Genomic DNA, 21,977 nt, shown 5'->3' with positions numbered 1-21,977 from the left:
TTTCTTACGTTAGTGCTTGTTTGTATAAGCCAAAGTACTTACACTTATCTTGCACTATAGGACAGCATATAAAAGCAGTCTTTAGCACAGCATTCTCACTTGACAAAATGACAGATATGTGTTGTTTATTTTTGTGGGGTTTTTTTTCCCCCATTTGGTCATTACCATCAGATGTAGAAATCTTATCTGAGAAGATTTTACTGGAAAAAATGAGAAACCATAAGCTTTTTTTTTTTTTTTTTTACAACTTGTTAATTTTAGTGACATTTTAGAGGCAGTGAACAAGGTACTATTAGCCACAAATCTGTGATTTTCCACACCACTGGTAATTGTATTTATGGGAATGTGGTTCAGAGCAAAAATTTAAAACAAAAAAACAACACAGAGAATGCGATACTAAAAACTAACATGGAGCAAAGGTAGTTTCACATGTGGTGGTAGCATACAAACCAAGTGTTGAATGATATAATGACATTGTGGAAAGGTTTTGTTCCCTGAAATCCATAATTTTCTCTGAATATTTTGTTGTTTCTTCATTTTTCTGCCCTCTAAAGGGTATTCTGCAATTCTTCTTTAATACAATCTTACTGCACAAAAGCCAGTTTATACTTCAAAGTATAATCTTTAGAACATAGCAGTTCTTCTTTGAGAGCCTATTTGCAACATCATTATCTTCCTGTACTGTCACAAAGATCCTGAGTTTAGTGCTTACAGGAATGGAGGGTAGTGAATGGAAAATTATATGGGACACACAAGTACAAAAGAGTTTGCATGGGATTTTACTGCATGAAATAGAGGCAAGTACAGCAGTCAGTCTCCTTTCTAACATTTCAGTCACGATGAATTTCTGCAGCTGAAATGATTCTAGAAAATATGTTCCCCGGCTGCCCTGTTTGAAAAGCTGATATGAATATTATGTCTAATTCAAAGAGCATTGCAAACTATATTATCGAATTTTCATTACTGTGTGTGGAATGAATATTGCCAAATACCGATTTTGAAATGCTGGCAATATATTACTTAAATTATCAGTGTCATTTCACATTCACTAATAATGTACAAATAGTAAGTTAAATAGCAATGCCACAGAAGTTTCACAAAAAGATCAATCTGAATTTCAGGTTTTATTTTATTGTCCTTTGGGAAAAAAAAAAAAAAAGCAAACAAACAAACAAAATACGGTTGTTCTGTATCCTCAGCTTTGTCTTACATATTGTTTTTCCCTTACCCCCCTGACCCGTCCCATTGGCAAACACTTATTCCAACAAGCCTAGTTATGCACAAGAACTGTGGCAAATGAAGGTGTAAATATATCATATGTTTTCATTTTAATAAAAAGTATATTAAGATTGCTTAAGAAATAAAGTAGTGCTTTTCTTCCCCCATGACATGGAAATATATGTTTAGACTAGACAAAGCCATAAAACATAGAATTTTTTATTTGAATGATGTGACGATTCATAAGTAATAACTGGAGTTTCCAAAACAATTGTTCCACCCTGGTTCACCCTGTCATCCTCGGAGATGCAGTTGCTACATATTGCTTCAAATTAAGACTGTGATATACGGCTTAACTATCTTTCCAACGTTAATAAGCAGCTAAATAGTTTGAGGATTTCTTTTGACTTTTCCTGTGACATTATATACTCCCTTTAAAACGAAAGTCAATGTTTCTGATCTATTTCTTTCAATAACATTTTAGAAGAGGTTTTTAAGATCTTTGCCTACATGAGGTTCAATTCCTACCTTATATACTGATTAAATATGGATTTTTATATATACACAGGATGAAGCTAGTGCCTAAGCTGGGTAATTTATCCTGAAAGGCTGTTTATTTACTTAGACGTCTATAACAAAGCTTGCCAAAACCTGCCATCTAGAGGAAAACGATCACACTCTTCTCCCATACAAAGCAAAAGGCTACAAAAATGCTGCACAACTACTGTAGCTTCTCTGTACTCCATGAAGTGAAATGTACACCTACATAGGTTAGCACTGTATTTTCTCTTTGATTTACAAGTCCCACATAAGTCTAATTCCACTTTTCCTGTTTAAGTTCACTAGATCTTGCTATCCTGTGCAGCACCTTAACAGTGAGTGACTGAGGAAACAGGCAGTGCAACATTCCAAGAGAATAAAGTCTAACAGTTAGATGGGTAGTACAGTTAAAACCAGTACTGAAGCACAGAAGACAACCATTATAGCTCTGTAAGAGGGAAGGCACCATTTCAAGCAATGCAAGCTATTTCAAATTAACAAAACATGTTGAAAAATAAACAGGAAAAATAACAAACAACAACAAAAAAAGCAATACATTATGGGTACAAAATTAGTTACTTTATTCACTAGCCCAAAATAAAGTTGGGCATCTGCAAGCTGCTCTTCTTGTGTGCTGTATAATTTGATCCAAAGCCATTACTATATATACATCTGAGATTTGAAGAGAAGTAGATAAAATGAGACTGCACAAAACAAGGTATTTTATAAGTACATGTGCTGCCCTCTGAATACTTCAGTAATTCCTTAAAAGAAAGGCACAATCTATGGAGGAAGAACTCCAAGTTTTAGGGAACTAACTCTACATGCTTACCTTGTTCTTGTAGTCTCTCTTAAGCCGCTGATGTTAAATACCGCTCTAAGAGAAGATACTGAGTTTAGTCCACCAAATATTACTTTAGTTTAATATGATTGTACTATTCCTTTGTTTGAAGATTTTTTTCTAAACCAATTAACATTTTGACAACTGTATTGAAATGTTTTGAATAGTGCTGTCTTTGCTGTTGAAGTAATTTGGAAATCCTTACATGAAGATGTATTTGCAAATTCAGAATAGGTGGAGTTTATAGGTTTCTAAGTGTTGAAGTAGCCTTCAATATTGTATTGTGCATCTTCATCATTTATTTTTGTACATGAGTTTCACAACAAGAACTCCATGTTCTTTGTTGATCCTGAAGAACATTCAGAGTAAAAATCATTCAGATCTCCTAAATTCTTTATTTTTTTTTTTCTTTTTGCTGACATCTTACTTCAAAAATGGGTTTCTGTTTCTCAGAATGCTTTAAGATAATAATAATTAGTCTTGCATCCCAGGATCTAATACACCTGTTAGGTTTGTTCAACAGTCTTTTGAACTACTGTTAATGTTTTTGTAGTTCAAGCAGCAACTTCTCCAGCCTCTCTCTGGCAAGAGAGGAAAGTAGCTGCCCTAGTGGAAGGCATAAACTGTTCATAAACTCTTTCTTGTCTCCATGAGAAGCAAGGCCTGAATCCATTCACATGCTGTTTAGCTGACTGTCTCTCAAAGCATCAATTAACTGTCAGTTAGCTAAGGAACAATATTCTAAATAATTCAGAATGCAGCTGTTTGCTGGCAAATTAGCAGTTTATACAATGCAAAAATGATCAAAAATTTTAAATGGTGGCAGCATAGCATATTGTTACATAATACCTCTAATTAACTTCCATTGAATACAATGGCTTTGGCATATGTATCACCCTTCAATAACTATCAAAGATGAAAGTCTTCTGGATATACAAGTAAAGCAATGGGCAAAATACAGATATATCTCTACCTCTTATTTCAGTGCTTTTAGGTTCAGAAGCCTCCCAAGAAACTTCCTACTGCTAAACCTAAGCTGCTTTTATTAATAATTATCAGTAAGATAAAATACTACACCATAAAGCATTGGGAGACTAAACAGATCTGGAAAGAGACACCTATTTCGTTTCACACATTTAAACTCAGAATACCTCAATTAGAGACATAAAAGCTTTGCATTAATGTCCTGCATTCAGAGTAAGGATACAACTGATACTGTTGATTCTGTTTACAGATACACAGTCTAAAAGAAATTACTCTTAAATAAAACACCATTTATGTTTCCACTTTCTTTTTTATTATTCTTTACTGTGTCAGTGACATAGCTGTGAATCAAAGCTCAGTGTCTGAATACCAGAGAGCCGAAGTTTTTGGATGCAGGCTTTTGACTCCAAATGTTACAAGAATACATGCCAATCGCAAACGGCAAGACTAAGATGTTTAGTTTTACTATACTATGGTTTGAAATACACTCAGTTAAAAGTATTTGAATGAGAGAGTGGTCAACAGAACTAGTGTGTACGGGAGGGTGACTGGGGTGGAAGAGACCACAGCAGTCTGTAATCTCATTGCTTCCACTCTCACTCCCTGCAAAAGGACTCCAGTTCCAATAGCTGGTGGAATAACTGGTACCACTGCCAACTCTTGCTTCCCTGGCTCTGGTCTTCTGCTAGCATGTTCTGCCTGGTCCAATGATTTAATTCAATACTGTGATCCTAATGGAATGTGTACCATTCATCTTGCTGTTTGTCATACTAATGAGGAAGGTACTCCACAATTCAGTCTCATATGAATCCCTTCTGTATGTGGGTATTTTACTTTTCCACTTGCCTTCTAACGAAATGGTAGGGCAAATTCAACAGTTAACAGCTGATCCAGTTTTTCTGTGTCTAGCAGCTGAAAAGAATATTGCTTTCTTCCCTGTCACATATTTTGCTCTTCTTCTTTTTCATTACTCCAATAATTTTCCAATAACAATAGATCTTGATTCTTCATTTTTTGCAGTATCACTGCAAAACTTCTTTGGTGGTCACTTTGTTTTCCTTTAAATCATTTTTTGCTCATTATTACTCTCCTGCTTCAGATTTCAGCTTCTTCCTTTCTGTACTCTCACAAGTTCTCTTGCCATCTGACCCTGTGTTGTTTCATGTCCATCCAACCTGACCTTTTTAACTACTATTTGCCATCTGAATTCTCCTCTCTGTATTTCCTTCCTTTCATGATAGGAACCCTGTTGTTTTTCTCTAGATATTATCTTCTTTTTCTTTTCTCAGCAAAGACACGAGAACTTACAGTTTCTCTAGATTTTAATTTTAGTAAAATTTTCTCATGCCATTATTGGACACATTAACTGCCTCACACAAGGAAGTTATTATACCCACTAATGATTACATAATCAACACATTTTTGCCTTCTCAGCTTGTGTTTGTCTTGTTATGCAATGCTTGTTGCAAGGACAAGGGATCTGCATTCGCTTACTTAATCGAAATAATGCAAGGTTAACGTCTTGTCAGTATTCAGATATGCCTCTCAAACATGATTACTGTTAAAACAGGAAAGTTTTCCTAAATGGTGGATCACATGAGGGACAGAAAAACAAGCTCATACAGCCAAAGCATCCCAGAGATTACAAATTCAAATATTTGCACTCCATAACAATGCAATATTGTCAGAACACCTACTCTTTCTTGTACAGGATAAAGTACAAGCATCAATCTTCTCCTAGCAGGACAAAATCCCCCATTTCTCAGTTCCTACAAGGAAGAAGAATTTGACTGTCAGATACTTATTCCTGATCCTCCATCAGTCTCTTCAGTGTACTCCTATCTTTGTTCTTATGTTCTCAAGTCCTCCTCTCCTCCAGCTGATCAGCCAGGTTTCCCTGAGCATCTATATTTTTCCAGACACCCACCCTCTTCCAAGTGTCTTTAACACCTCTCATCCATTCCAGTCCACCATCTTTCACTTAATTCTAACACCCGTCCCCACAAACACTTGCAAGTAAAATTATTTCTGTTTAAAAAACATTGCACACCTTTTCTGAAGTTCCTGTTAAACCCAGATATTTTCCTACTCAATCCACAGTCAAACAAATAGACACCATTTGATGCAGACTACAAAAAGGAATTCACACAGCCAAAACTACATGTCAACGTAAAATGCCTGACTGTTGTCAGCTTACCACACATTGGTAATTGCATTACCCTATTCTTGGGACAGCAACCTTCTACACAGCAGCATTAGTTTATAATCATAAAGAAAAACAAAAACAAAAACAAAACCAAAAAAACTTTAAAAAGAACTATAATGTTCTCTTTCCCCCAGAATATATCTGAGAAATATTACCATCAACATTTAGAAATTAACAGCACGTCCTTGGCCAAATATGTTGTCTTTAAACTGCATGCCAAGAGTTGTTGCTTTGATAGCACATTAGGTCAAGTTTTCAATAATACATATAACAAATTATCTATTAACAGTAAAAAATATTTGTGCATCACTGCTTCTTCATTTTATTAGAGGATCAGACATGAAAAAGTCTATCTGATTTTTTTCCTCCTGCATGATAATGAATAGAAGTTGTGGTTTCTGCACTGAAAGTATATGCCAGTAGAGACAGCCTGTCCTACCAGCCCTGTGAGAACATCCAAGAAGGGAGCTCCTGCTTTCCCTCCCTGGCACCAGTCAGCTTTGTTAACAAATCTGCAACAGAGCTGGTAAAGAGCTGAGCAACTGGCTGAACACATGCTCTGAGCCCAGGCTTGGTCCTGCATCGGAAACAGGATGGGTCCTCCAGGAGTTCACAGTCCTCCTGCTACAAGAGTCAAAAAAAGCAGCAGTGTGGATAATGACAGACATGAAAAGAACACACTCTTCTTCCCCTTCCCCCCACGCCCCCCCCTTTTTTTTTTTCTTTAATCTGACAGGCAATCTTATATTCTCTTCATCTAGAAACATTCGATCAAGGCAGATATAATTTCAGAACTTGCGTTTCAGGTGTGAACAATTGGTGCTACTTTTTATATTAACAGATGTTACAAATTCAAATTGTTTTTTGAGAGGATGCATGGCCCCAAATATGAACTTTGTTACATGTAACATGTTCTGCTAATCTTCAAAACAATTAATTGCAAATATTTGGCCATTAAACAAATTACTCAGGCTGACAGGCAATTACATAGATACATACTTCTTTGTAAATTAATGCTTTCCAATGTGTAAGTTTTGACAGATGCTGTAAGAATAGGCTAAGTAAATTAAATGTGTATGTTAATACTGAGCTATCTCTTTTCAACCTAGTGAAAAGATTTCTGCTCTTCGACCCTCCACATCAGATACTGCTTACCTTTTCTTGGGTTTTCTGTGGTACAGTTTCTCATGCCTTTTAAAAAATATATATGTGTAAATGTGGTATTACATATAATTTTAAAATAATGTAGTTTAATAATTAACTAAGAAGTTCTATTTATAGCAAAAAGCACACATACATTTAGAAAGAAAAACTCTCATGTTAATTAGAACCAATTATAAATTTCAAAGATTCAGAAAAATACATCTTTCTTGGGTAACATCCCCTTCATATTCATCAACCCTATTTATACACTTCAGATAAAGGGATTACTTATAAAAAATCAAAAGATAAGATTGGTAAGATGTCGCAGTTGAGACAGACAAACGACATGGACCAAGTTCCTTCAAGACTGAAGTAATAGAGTAATAGGTGCCATTTATTGCTACAAGTGCATTTTTATACAATTCTACCAGTTCATGTGTCTTTTCACTATTGGTTACAAGTTACAGCACTAACACCTTATTGGTTAATTTTGCTATCATCCATGTTATTCTTTTATCCCCTTCTCTCTCACGGGTACAACTCCATACCTCCGGATACTCCTTTACTCCCATCCTTCTCAAGGGTAAATCTTAATATCTTCAAGGCTGATCTCTACTCCCGTATTTTCTGTTAAGGATTCCACAGACCTGCTGCAGTTTCCCACAGTAAGACTGTAAAAATAAGCACAAACAGAGTAGAAGATCCACCACATATCAGAAATTAGATTGAATATTCAAAAGTATTTGATTCATAACAGCTCAGAACACAATGATAATTACCAATGGGAACTTAGTTGTAATGTTGAGCTTCACTTCAATTCACAGTTAAGGGAGTTGGTTTTATGTTTTCTGTTTCCATGCAATTGGATAAAACAAACAAAAAACCAAACAAACAATCAAAATTCAGACTTGCTTTAATAAACGTTTGAATGTCGAAATTTCTAAATTTCCTATAGAACAATATTTAACACCTCTTCAAAGTGTCCTAACATAAAATGCTTAATGTAAAATACCAGCCTGCCCTAGTAAATATTAGTAAATGAAATCAAATAACTGTGAAAATATAACCAAAAGAGAACATTTACATTAAAGAAATTAATTAGGAGTTTAAAAAATTTCAACTTCTTTTCCTTATGAAAATTTAATTGGGAGATACATCCTTGTAAATACTGATGTCTAACTAATCTACTATTGCATTTTTATTTTTTTAAAACTTATATGATGTGCTATATTATAGCTTTCTGTTCAGTTTGTGATCAAATATCTAACTAATTTTCTAGAAAAATATTTATATTAGAGACTGTAATTTATTAACAATAATATATATAAAATACTTGCATTTTGAAACCACTCCAGGAAATTTATGGTCTTCACTGACACTCTTCTGTAACATAGAGAGGTTTCTTTAAAAGGCTTTTTCTTTTTTATGTTTGCTGTAGATACACTACTGATGAAGATGAATATGAAAATTCCTCTCTAATGAAATCTGTTAAAGTGCAACTAATAAAGTACATAAGAACCTACTCCAGAGATTAATACCTTTGAAATGTGAGAATCATAGAAAAGCATCGATATGCTAAACAACTTCTTAATTTTTAGAAATATTTAGTGCTTTCAAGAAGTAAAAAAATAGTAGTACTGATGACTAATCAGTGATCAGTGCCACGAAGTAAAGAAGAAATTATAACTTGTTTCCTCCCATTATTCTATTAAGTTATTCTATTTTATAAGTAGGAGAACAGTGTGTTGGCAAATAAAAGATAGTTCATAGACTCTTCATAGACATTCCTTGTAGTCTCACTTTTGAAGCACCGGGGTGACATGTAGTGCCAGATGCAATGGTAAGATTTCGTATTTGCTTGCTTTTCACAAAACCAAGAACTTTATCACACAGGTAAGCTTGCAGCAGCAGTTCACTGCATCTCAGTATAAAACAATCCAAATAGCAAAGTGGAAAAGAACTTTGAATTTGTTTGTGGTTTTCATGGTGACACCCTGTCTTATTGAATACAACAACAATGATCAAAATGCTTGAGTTCCTTTCACACAGGAAGCAAGTTTGACAGTGTAGAAAAGCCTGTTTTCTTGTAGCTTCAATATGCTCTTTTTAATGAGGATTTATGTTCTCTTATTTAATTCTCTGATCAAGTAGCTGTGTTACAGATGTGTAGGCAAAGAAAGGAACCTTATCCCAACTCTTCATCTTGCCCAATAGTCAATTTGTTCCTTTTCCTCACAAAAGCTCTCCTGTTTCTGAGCTCTCCTGTTCTCTCACGCTTCTTACCCATTTGTTTGAGTCTATTTTTGCACAGGTTATCCAAAAGTCATATTATATGATGGAATATATGGTATATCTTGTTCAGAAATCATTATCCAGCATGTTTTGTTCCCTATAGAAGTATTTGCACTAGTTCCTCACACACAGATCCTGTGTTCAAGGTGCTGAATTGATTTTCAAAGAAATATATGCTTTGGATCTTAGCTATTTGAAAGATCCTTTTTCCTCCTCTTGCTCTATTGAAAAACAGAACGTCTGGAAGAAACAGAGTTTTCATGAGAGCTAGGCTAAAATTTCCAAACCCAGCACAAAGAGCAGTCCTAACTTAGCCTATCTTCAAAACCAGGTGTGAAGCCTGCATCCTTCAATTCAGCTACAACTATTCATCTTTACATTTTCACTATCACTCTATATAATGTTCAATGTCTTCTTGCTAGTCTGAAAGTAGTTTGTGGGTTTTTTTTGAAGGAGAGATAGGCAGAGAGTGATCAAAAGTGGACTACTCTCATAATAATAAAAATACTGGAAACTTGAAAAAAAAAAAAAAAAGAAAAAGAAAAATCAGAAAAAAACATTTAGGTGGACTTGTGGAACCTTCCTAAAATGCAATAGGTCAAATTCATTTTTGATGTATAAAGTAGTTTAAAGTAGTCAAGTGTGCAAATCAACTGCTCTGGGGGAAACTGCATCCATACTTTGATGACAGGATTACGTACAACCACTCTGCAAGTAGATTTCCCATCTGGAAAGACATATTGTCTCAGATATTCATAAGCATTATGGGTCAGAATTCCATACAAATTTCTTAATCAAATTCATGGAATGAAATGTTTTATCTGACTGTTGATCAGAACACTATGCAGGATGGAGTTACCAGGAAAGTTGACAGAAGAGATAAGCTATGTAAAATCTAAGATTAATTATATTATTTCATTTCAGATAGCATATTCTATAGATTCTGAAAACTGGTTAAATTTATATTAGTTTCAATCAGATTTGAAAACAGTTCAGATAAAATAAGTGCATTAGGTAGTCCTATAATTAGACGAGACAGGCTCTAGTTATATTTCAGGTCTAGACAATTTTTAAGTGGAATTTTCATGGATATGTTCCCATAATCATAGAATTAACAAGCATACCAAAATTGAAGATTCAAGAACACAGTAACTTGCATAAGGGGATTAGAAATTTCAGAAAAGCTTTTTGTTACAGATAACACCATTGGTTTGCTTCTATTCAAATTCTGCTGTATTTGCCTAAAATGAAACTGTCAGATATTAAAGTCATTATTTTTTCTTGTTCAGCAACATTGTCACCCCAAAAGCCACAAAACTTGAATAAAGAGAAAAATGAGTACAGAAAGGAGAGAAAATCAAAATGCAGACTGTAAGAAAACAGCTGATATTACTGGTGGGAATGTATTAGTCTTCCTTGAGAAATGAAGTCTCAGAGAATGAAATATAGAGAGGAAATTCACATATATTCATCATCCATACTGTTTAAATCAGTGTGAAGATCTCATTCACACTCTCTTCTAAAAATTCTTTTCCTAATCTTTTCCACACTCTACTTCTACTACTCAGTTCACCAATCATTGCTTTAAAACTATCTTAAATCCTTTATGAGTTCTTCTTAGTGTTCTATGTTCAACAGTACCTATCTTCAATTGTTCCTTTCATATTTTTTTTCTGATTCAATAACTGTTTAAGTATGTCTTAATTTGTTTTAAATCCATATACATTATAACCCTTTCCTTCCTCTAAGTGAAAGATCCCCTTCACAGAATCACAGAATCACAGAATGTTAGGGACTGGAAGAGACTTCAAAAGATCATCTAGTTCAATCCCCCTGTTGGAGCAGGAACACCTAGATGACATTACACAGGAAGACGTCCAGGTGGGTTTTGAATATCTCCAGAGTAGGAGACTCCACAGCCCCCCTGGGCAGCCCATTCCAATGTTCTCTTACTCTTACTGAGAAGAAGTTTCTTCTCAAATTTAAGTGGAACCTCCTGTGTTCCAGTTTGAACTCATTACCCCTTGTCCTACCATTGGTTGTCACCGAAAAGAGCCTGGCTCCATCCTTGTGAGCCTCACCCTTTATATATTTGTAAACATTAATGAGGTCCCCCCCTCAGTCTCCTCCAAGCTAAAGAGACCCAGCTCCTTCAGCCTTTCCTCATAAGGGAGATGCTCCACTCCCTTAATCATCTTTGTTGCCTTGCGCTGTACTCTCTCCAGCAGTTCCCTGTCCTTGAACTGAGGGGCCCAGAACTGGACACAATATTCCAGATGTGGTCTCACCAGGGCAGAATAGAGGGGAAGGAGAACCTCTCTCGACCTACTAACCACCTCCCTTCTAATACATCCCAGGATGCCATTTGCCTTCCTGGCCACAAGGGCACAGTGCTGGCTCAGTGTCATCCTGCTGTCCACCAGGACCCCCAGGTCCCGTTCCCCTACATTGCTCTCTAATAAGTCATTCCTCACTTTATACTGGAACCTGGAGTTGTGCCTGCCCAGATGCAGTACTCTACACTTGCCCTTGTTATATTCCATTAAATTTTTCCCTGCCCAACTCTCCAGCCTGTCCAGGTCTCACTGGCCTGTGAAGGTAACTGTCACTTTGTGAATGTCAAAAGATTTCATTCTTCTATTGAAAGAATTAGAAGTCTTAATTTGGCTGGCATGGCAATTGTTCCATGGATAATAATTGATTGAGGTAAATGTGATAGTAAGCCAGAGGAGATCTCAAAACTTCAGACAATTACATTAGCACTCTTTTCCCTTCCATATTCTGGATTTTTACCAGGTTGCACATATACAATCCTAGTTTCATACTAGGACACTTTAATCTTCTCTGTCATTAAAGCTTTATTTCCCCTTTTGTCATTTAAGCAGTGTGCTACTAAAATTTTGATACTGTGAGTTAGGAGTTGCAACTGCTGGATATCTCTCAGGAATAATACTGAAGCCTCCTATAACTGCTCAAGACAACAACCAGGTCAGTATCTCCATGGAAGTTTGAGACAATTGAGCTGTACAATTATACGAGTGAATAGATTAAATACTCAAAATGACTAGTCAATTGAGACGTTAGGTTTTTCATTGGCTTCCTCTCCCGCCCCAAACTTGACAAGAGATTTATGCCTAGACATATGTTTCATCTAATCAACATCTTTACAGAGCTATGTGTGCATGAAGGGATGTGCTTGTGCTAAATACTACAAACAAAAACTACCAAGAAGCAATAGATTAAAATGTAAAATAAGCTACAGTGCAGTAAATAACATTTAAATACTGCAAGATTTTCTCATCTCAGATAACTAAAGCAAAATCTCATGAAACTTTCCTTTATTCTCATGTTGGAGAGACTTGAAGAAATATGTTGTGATAAAATTATTGACTAGTTATGGAAAGGAAGTTATAAGTCACACACCAGAAGGAATATTAAACTGAGTAGAAGTTTTCTTTCTGTCATAAACAAAAATTCCAGCTACAGTTTTAGGAAATTACATGCAAGCACGAAAACAAAAACAAAACCCAAACCAAACAAAACACAAACAAACCCCAGAAAAAAAAAACAAACAAACAAACAAAAACTTTAAAAGGCAAACACTGATGGTATGAGAAATATGCTGAATATAACATACATTGTAACTGCTACTTCTTCAAGCTGGTAACATACAGTAACATTGCTTATGGGAGAGAAAAAGCCATTCTAAGAGAACAAATAGAATTAAGTGCTAAAGATGACCTTAAATAACATTATTTTAGCAGCATGAGCTAAGGAGCATTACCTGTCTTAACAGAGAAGCAGTTACTGCTACTGATAAAAGAAGTGGTTAACTGGGAGTTTCCAATGACCTGAAATGCAGACATACCTGGAGTGATCAAAATGGGTACTGAGTTCCCTAAATCTAACATGAATACTCACATCCTAAAATGTAGTAAAATGTAGTAAATGTAATAAGCCCAAATTTAAAATCGCAGAATGAATCCCTTATTTTAAAGAAGTGAGGGAAAGGGAAAAGATCATGAGTTGTCCTCCCACTGTGGAGTAAAACTATGCCCTCCAAAAGAAAATACCCACCACTGATGATGTACACAGTCAGAAAATGTAGCATTCACTTTTTTGCTAGTATCATTTACCACATTTTCTACCTTATGTTTCTTTATGTGGCATTTGGCTATTATAATCTCAAGGCAAGTGTTCTTAATAATTTATTATTGCAAAGCTTAAACAACCTTTAACAAAACAAACAAACAAACAAACAAACAAAAAGTCACTAACAACCTGCATTATCCAATGTTCATATTACAATCAGTAATTTTCTTTTTCGAAATGAAGTTTGAAAGCTGTGTTTATCCTCTTCATTTGCCATTGCTAGTACAGGAAAAATACATTTTTGTCCACTGTTATTCATATCTTCACCTCCTTTTTGAAATTCAGTGTAAAAAAGTGCTTCGTGAGTATCTTTTCTATGTTAACTTTGGCATCTGAGTTTTCATTGCTGGGACACAAAAGGAAACCAAAACAACGGTGGCAGAGAGCAAATAGCAGAATGTTAGCTTGAACATAGAGAAGAAAAATGAAGCTCATCATATGCATCACCAGGGTATAGATTGTGTAAAAAATGACATGATCTTTATCACAGTGTAAACAGCATAAGTTCATCTATGATGCAAAGAATGTTACTGAAGATTAAATTTGAAAAGTCTCAATTGATGCAATGCCTCCTGTTCAATTATAAACTTGGATTACTTTATGGTACATTTCTGAACATCATACTCAGATTTCAAATATCAAGTTAGCACAGTGCCAAAAGGTGCCTCTGATCCATGAAGGTATACTTGCAGCCATTGCTGTCTTAGTCATTCCTGTAAACCTGTATATGGTCTGTTACATCAAAAGGAAGACTAGTGCTTGTGCATGCATGGTATATTTATTATTGCATACCTGCTCAGTCTGCTGGAGGTAATTTGAAGGTCATCTGCTGGAAACAAACAGTGTGAACAGACAACATTATTGAGTAATAAGGTACAGATAATTGGAAATTTTTGATTTGTTACTACTGTTTCACATCTTTGTTTCTCTTGTAGCAAATGGACATATTTGCCAAATTAAGCCATACCATTCCTACACCAGCACACTAGATATTTTATACAAAGATAATTATGTTATCAAAATTAAATATATGGAAGATTTTGGAGGTGAGGAGTCATATGTTTATATGCATATAAATATATATATATATGTTTTAAAGCACATGTAAAAATCTGGAGGAAAAATATTTGAAAAAAAATAATTATAAACCCTGAATATTCAGTAATATGAAAAGATTAAAGATCTAGGAAATTTCTTTCGGAATGGTGAATTAGAAGTGCACATATATATTGCTTACAAGGTTCAATTAAACTGTGGGTCATTCTAATTCTACATGACAGCAACTCTAAATAAAGAAAACTTTCCTCAAAACTGGCAGTCACTGTAAAATACATGAGACATAGTTACATAAGACTTTCCCTTGGTAACTGTATGTTCCACACTTCACTAAAAGGGGGATGGCTCACTATGGCCAGTTACACTACAATAAAGATAGGTTTTTGTTTATATTTTCCTCATTTTATTATCATTGTTTTGAGAGAAAAAGAGTTTGTTCCTGAACTTAAAATGAAGTGGTCTCTGAGGAGTCAACTTTAAATGCAGGTGAAATAATTTAGGTAACAAAATCTTGGAATATTAGCCAAAGCACTGCATCTAATTTAGAATTTGCATATAAGCTAAACTATATGTTTATGAATCTATTTCTAGAAGTGAAGTTAATTTCAGAATTAACTTCAGAATAGCTTCAGAATTCAGCATGAATAAATAGAGATAAGAAGAGCATAAAATGCAGATTAGTAGAAAAATAAATCATTGCGTTTGCTTCGAGAGTCTGATTAAGAAAAATGGGTCTTCAATTGTTGTTAAACTTGGGAATGTTGCAACACAGAGTGTGCAGGAGCCAGCCTGCTGAATAACTGAAATCTCTGTGCTAGCTGCATGCTGTGTCAAGAGGAATTCATGACCTTGTTTGGCCAGAGGAAGACAGTGAAAGAGTGTTGCAAAAGTGTTTGTGTTTGGTAATTTTCAATTCTGTGTAACGAAAATGAAAAAAGATGGTACAATATGAACATTTGATAAGGCAAAATCTATTTAGTATATAGATGGTGATAAAATTTGAGTTGAATTTTCTTTAGCCTAGAGCTATACTTGAAGTATTCTTTCATATATAACTTTTTGGGTTCCTAGCACTATTTTTTTTTTAAAGTGATGGTAATTTGTATAGTCATAGCAAATTCAGATGAGATAGTTAGGTTTCCAGGACTTTTATTTAGAAAGGGTAAGCTGTAGATAATAGTGTCTGCATCTAAAATAGTGCTAGCAGACACCATATAATTATACAAACACCTAAAATGCGATGTTTGTGCAGTGTAAAAAATGCTGGATAAACACAAACCTCTCCCAATATAATTATTAATGTCTTTTGCTTTGTTTGGGGGTTGCTAGGTAGAGGGGGAGGGGGTAATGTTACTACAAAATCTGTTGCTTTCTGTTTGAATGTCATTTATTCTTATTAAGTCATTCCAAAATTACACTAATTTATCATGAACATAATTTAGCCCTGCATGTATATTATTCCATATACGTCTGGAGAATATATTTTTGTTCTTGAATAATTAAACAACCTAACTCTTTGACTGGAGAAAACAATATCATAAAAGGTCGAAAGGAAAGAAGGAGAACAGACTTTTCTGAAACAAAGAAAACTACTAACTGGCAAGAGAAAATGTAAGGCTAATCAGAATCTTAAACATTAAATATATTCAAAGACATTTCTGCTTTGGGATTTGAATATATTATTCAGCCAAATAAACCCCATTTTTTTCTAGCTATCTTGGGATTTGCTCTTGAAATTACAGTCTTGAGTCTTCAGCATGCTTGATTTGTCCATATATAATCAAAGATCACATCATATAAATCCCCACACAGCACACAAACACCTAATTTAAAAGAACCATTGCCATCACCTGCATAGAGTAACAGCCTACATAGTCAAATCTCTGATGCCTTTTCTTTTCCTTTTCAAGGAAATGCAATCTGAACATCACATCAGAACTAATTGTAACACACGTATTAGCTGTTAAGATCAGCTGCAAGCCTCAAGCAAAGCAGCTAACCATTATTCTTTTTTGTTGTTGTTGTTCTTTTAAATAATCAAGATTAGCTGGCATCAGGCACTGTCACTGACAATTGTTGAAAACAAATCAAATTAGAACAGATTCTTTAATTAATGAATTAATTCAAACTGACTTCAATGTGATATTGTCATGAGATCTGCTAACTTGCTGGAGGACTGTACATTATGAATGTCATGGACACAAAACCAATAAATGAAACACACTAGTATATCAAACTGGGGTAAGTTTGCAATAACAAGTTGGTGTCTGGGAAAATAATACTGAGAACATTACCAAGTCTATTTTCTGGAACATCTTAAAAACACAGAAAAGTGTAACGAGCTTTTAACAAAATCTTCAGACTGCTCCAATTAGAAGTAATTGTCACTAATAGAAGAATAAGTAAAAATAGTCTCACTGAAGCAACTCTGGCTCTTCCAGATGCAGCAATAATTGATCCTGTTGAAGTATTACATGCATCTTGCATGCACGAACTCTCAAATCTTGGGTTTGCTTATGCATCTTGTAAATCTTTGTGCTTCTTTTTACCTGAGTGCACACAAGCCCAGCTATGAGCAGGAAGACAGTGAATTCTGAGGAGAGAAAACAATATGAAAGATGCACAAGGCAGTACTTGTTATGACCAGTGTACATAGCTTCCTTCTGTTACACAAAAAATATGGAGAAGAAGCCAAATAATTAATGTGTTTGCCTTAGTGGAGTTGAGGTATGATTATGAGTTTGTCCCAACTTTTGGGGATTGGGCTTTCCTTGTTGAATGAAATCTATAACAGTAATTCTGCTGTAAGCACCCAAAGATCATCCATCTTTCTTGCTGAGTTGATAACTAGCAAAAGGTTCATTTTTCATCATACGTTGAATGAGAATGTGCAAAAGAATTTTTGGAGTTAGTTACCATTTTAACATCAAATTAGGGAAGCAAGGGAGAAAGGTAGATCATGGAACATCCAGGAACAAACAGCCAAACACAGATTTAGCACCGAAACTTCTGTTAACCTTATTCCCTTTCGTTGCTACAGCTATAGCAGGGAAAGGGAAGTGTCTGCTCCATTTTTTTATATTATGTGAAAACAGTTGGGGCATATAACATATCAAATACAGAAACAATTTGGAAATTATGGATGAGGTCTGTACAATGTTGAAGAAGATACATTTAATTATAATAAACATAGAAATAAGGAAATAGTTACATTTATCAGTGAAATATGTATGCTACCTTATTTGGAGGAAGTATTTAGGAAGAATGAAAATGGTTGTCTTTTTCCTTTAAAAAAAAAAAAAAAGTGAAGAGCAATAATGGTGAAAGAAACTGGAATAACAGTAGGCAAAAAAACTGAACATGAATTTCCCATTAAATACATCAGAAAAGCAAAATTGACTGTTATATTTTACTTTACACAAATACAATTTATTCTAATCTTATTCTCTAAGAATAGAGACCTTCACGGAATATACACCAAGTCAGAGATCTAGGGAAATAACTGAAGGATTGGGGATTTTTGCTTTGGAAATATTTATCTATCCTTTCATCTCCATCTTTGAATATTCTGCTATTTTATTAATTTTTTCTACACCTTACATATTTGGTTTTGATTGATTGGGGTTTTTTTTAATTAGTTTTCCCATCAACATCTCTTCACTAAAGAGAGGCTACTTTTTCTTCTTATAATTATTCTCTCCCTGAAAACCATTGGCTCTTGCAAAATCTCCATACCGATCCATGCTGCCACTGAATATTGTTACTGCATTGTGTGAATAGTTATTCAGCAAGGAATTTGGAGATCAAGAATACATTCTTGTGACCACATTAATTAATCAAATTTTAAAGAGGCAAATGTAATCTGCATCTGAACAAATATTACCTTGCGTGCACTTTTTGATCAGCCCTACTAACCAGATGTTAAGCAGCTCATTTTCCCAGACTGACTTTGGGTTAAAGGTAACCTTTCATCCACACATGTATTTGTGTGCCCACAATCTTTACCTCTGCTTTTCTCCATTTTAGGACCTAGACATATGGCTAGAAGAAAGAAAAACCAAAAAGCCTACCCAGAAAGGTATCTTTTACCAGACCCCACTCACCAGTGGAATGTATTAACATGGATTCTTAAATGGGCAACTGGTCAGGAAAATAATTATTAATGTTTCATCAAATGACATTGCTCCTAGCACTTTCAAAAGACAAATTTGTATGCTGAACCATGAAAGATTTATACTTTTAAACAATAATCTGAGGAAGAAATGCCACAGTTGTTTTTTATTTTTTTGCAGATTTATGCTGTTGGCAAAGCATTTTGAAAGAGCTAACTAGCTGACAGCTTCTATATCAAAACTTGTAATTGTCCTATTATAACTGAAAATTAGCCCTTACCTCCTTGCTTGCATAGTTTTTGTGAACGTACTCAATTCTATCACCTAAGGACTTACTGTTTTTAGGATTCCATTTTTCTACTAAAAAGTGCTAAAAATCAGTCTTAACTTCAAATACACTATTTCAGACCATCTAAATCCATTTGTTAATAAACAAATTGGAAATTGTTACAGTTTTTTTTCTGTTCTAGGTCATACACGCATTTTCCTGAAATGTAATTTTGCCTTCCACTAAGACAGATGAGTACAGGCCACTATGTAGCACCTAAAATCCTCCTTAAACTCAAATAAATTTCATATATGCCATTGCAACTATCCTAATGCAGATTGAACCTAAACCTCAAATTCAGTATCATTCACCGAGGAGAAAACTTGTATCTGAATCAAAATCCCAGATTTACCAAAAAGTGCCTGCTTTAACTTTATGCAAAAAAAAAATATGCAATTTGCAGTTCAGGTTTAATGTCAGATTAAAATTACAGTTTAACTTCAAATAAGTCTGTTCTCAGTTCATTCAAAGGGTCATTCAGAAGGTTTTATTCATGATGGACCTTAAGAACTCTCTGTTTTGAGCTACTCTCAGGACTTCAGGAAACAAGTTTGATTCAAGACTTTTACATCAAAGTCCTTTCAAATGAAGGAGCTCAAAGTCAGAAGTATAATTATGTCTTTTCATTGAAGTATCAAATAGCATTATTTATATCGCTGAACTCAGTGTGTCCTCAGGCAAGATGTCTTCCTTTTTAGTTCCATCCAAGATGAAGTTGCTCCACCTCCTATCATTTTTTGCAAGTCTCTTAGTTTGTACTTACGCTGTGGTGTTACTGCTCACCAAGTCACTGATCATCCCTGTCCCTGGAGATTTTTGTCTCCCTGAAAATAGCTCAGCAATCCCCCCACTTGTGTCCCTTCCTGAGTTTTCAAGCTGAGCCAGAAGACAGCGGTTGGGATGAGGCAAACAGACAGCCAACCTTCTACCCATGTCTGGCTGTGTCCCTTTCAATAAAACATAGCAGACAAGACCCTGAAAGGATTAAATAAACAAATACAACCACATTCACATTTGAAAGGCTTTGACGCAGATTTGTGTTATGCCTTCCCAGCACCCATTGGCCAGAATAATTAGTTTTATTTCAGAACCTCACTGTTCATCAAGGGTATGCTGAGTAACAATCTATCTGAAGGACACAGATTTCACTGTGATTCATTGGCAACTACTGTGGAGGAATCTGAATTATCTCACTGGGTTCAAGATCTCTACTAAACATCTTACAGAGAGCATCTGAAAGTTCTTCTAAAATGTCTGTGAAGTTAATCACCATAGTCTGCATTTCACTGCAATCTGTTACCTTAATCAGTTTGTTTTCCTAAAAATTCTGGAATTTTAAGAACCTGGGGCTCAATTACTTTATCTGTCACAACATGTACATATATGTGTAAAAAAACCCTTATATTTAAACTATCTCAAGAGCATACAATGCTCCATATCGTATCATAGGTCAAAGAATGTGCTATATCTCATCCCTGATACAGGGAATAAGGATCAGTAAAACAAGGAAGAATCAGAGAATCAGTTTATGAAAAAGGCCTGGTCTTCTACAAAGAAGCTTTGTCCAAAGCCATGACAATAATTTTAAAAGCATCATGGAAAACTGAATTTACTCAATGGGGTAGGTTCAACGGAACCTGTCTTACTGAAGATAGGTAAAACGTGTCTTTCTCTTTCCGCACATGGCACTAATGTTGATTTTGCTCAAAATAACTTTTAGACCTTTTAAATAGGATAGTTTATGTTGGAAAATATAATATAGAAGTTTTTTTTTTGTTGTTGTCATCTTAACAAAATCCAGAAAAAAAAAGAAAAAAAAAAGAAAAAAAAAAGAGGATGCACAACAGACCTTCCTACTGCAGGGAAGGCATAAAGAGAAGATTGCCACTGTTATTCTCAGATATGCTTACATTCAGTGGTGGTTGGCTATTTACCCCATAATCACTAAATAATCCTGCTTCACTACCAGGAAAGCAGAAAAGAGAAGAAATCTTCCTCAAGTATCTTCCTAAATCCTCCAAGAATTGTGGTTGTAAACCCAAGGCAGGTGGTCCCACAGGTAAATGGGGAGAGATCAAGGAGTTTCAAGGCATTGTTGAATCAGAGCTCCCTGTTCCTACTCTTCCTTCCAGACAAAATCACACGGCCAAAACTGCCCATGGACTTCCTCTACCAAAAGAAGGTTCTCAAACCAGGCCTTCTTCTATCAAATGAATTCTGTACAAATGCTATCTGAAATTTCTGAGAAACATGAAATTCTTTCAAAGTAATAATAATGGATCTGTAACATATATCCTTGAAATGCCTTTGGTTTAAACTAACACAACATCAGATCAGAAGGCATATAAAAAGAATAATACCAAAAAGTATGAGACCCTGCAAGAAAGACAATCTAGGCCATTCACAAACCCTTGTACTGTGCCCAACTGATAACAGCCATACAGTTCGTAGTACTAAATTTCTGCATTTCAGCAGTAGTAGTGTTCCATCATTTAGTCATTATGAGCATTTTTTTTTCCTTCTCCATTCTGAGGGAGTCGTAAGATTTGTTCAACAAGTTACTATGTCTGATTCTTCAAGATCTGAACCTTTAGGACAAAAAATGCTGCATACAATTAGAACCATTAAGAATATTCTCATTTTAATTTCTACAGTTTTAAAAATAAGACCAGAGTACGTTTTAAAAAGTTTTCCTCTAATATTACTGAAATTTCCTCTAATATTACTGAAATTTCCTCTAATATTACTGAAATATCCTCTAATATTACTGAAATATTTTCAGAACTGGCATTATATACTCCTAGATATTTGCAGATTTCCTTCACTTTTACTTACCTAGGCTAGAAATATTATTTTCTTTTTTCAATAATCATAGTTCCTACTCATATGTCATATGTCTTACACCTCAAAACTGAAACCCATTCTTGCATTGTTTTCTTAGTTCTATGATGAACTTTGAAAGATTCAACATGTGCAATAAAATACTATTGCTGTAAGGGAACAGTTACTTGACTGTAGCTTAGCAATGATGCAGATGTAAGCAACCTGGAAGCTTATGTATCTGCAATAACTCCAGTTGAGCAATGCTGTTTAAGAACAGCTAAT

At 34.9% G+C, this 21,977-nt stretch overlaps 1 long non-coding RNA gene across 2 annotated transcripts in view; it reads right to left on the bottom strand.

Moving 5' to 3' along the window:
* LOC110357686 (uncharacterized) overlaps nt 1-21,977 on the bottom strand; it is a 79,018-nt gene that overhangs the window by 41,821 nt on the left and 15,220 nt on the right. Inside the window, exons 2-4 of one of the 2 annotated variants that reach the window (XR_010470325.1) lie at nt 7,481-7,603; nt 6,945-6,980; nt 715-6,413 (exon numbers count right to left, since the gene is read on the bottom strand). This is a non-coding gene — a long non-coding RNA (uncharacterized LOC110357686). Of the gene's footprint in view, nt 1-714; nt 6,414-6,944; nt 6,981-7,480; nt 7,604-21,977 lie in introns of those variants that run through there. The other variant, XR_010470324.1, reaches the window with a different exon arrangement.

The sequence above is a fragment of the Columba livia genome, chromosome 2 (genome assembly GCF_036013475.1).
Source record: "Columba livia isolate bColLiv1 breed racing homer chromosome 2, bColLiv1.pat.W.v2, whole genome shotgun sequence".
NCBI lineage: Eukaryota > Metazoa > Chordata > Aves > Columbiformes > Columbidae > Columba > Columba livia.
Note: the sequence above shows the minus strand (reverse complement) of the source record. Positions and strands in the feature narration are given on the sequence as shown.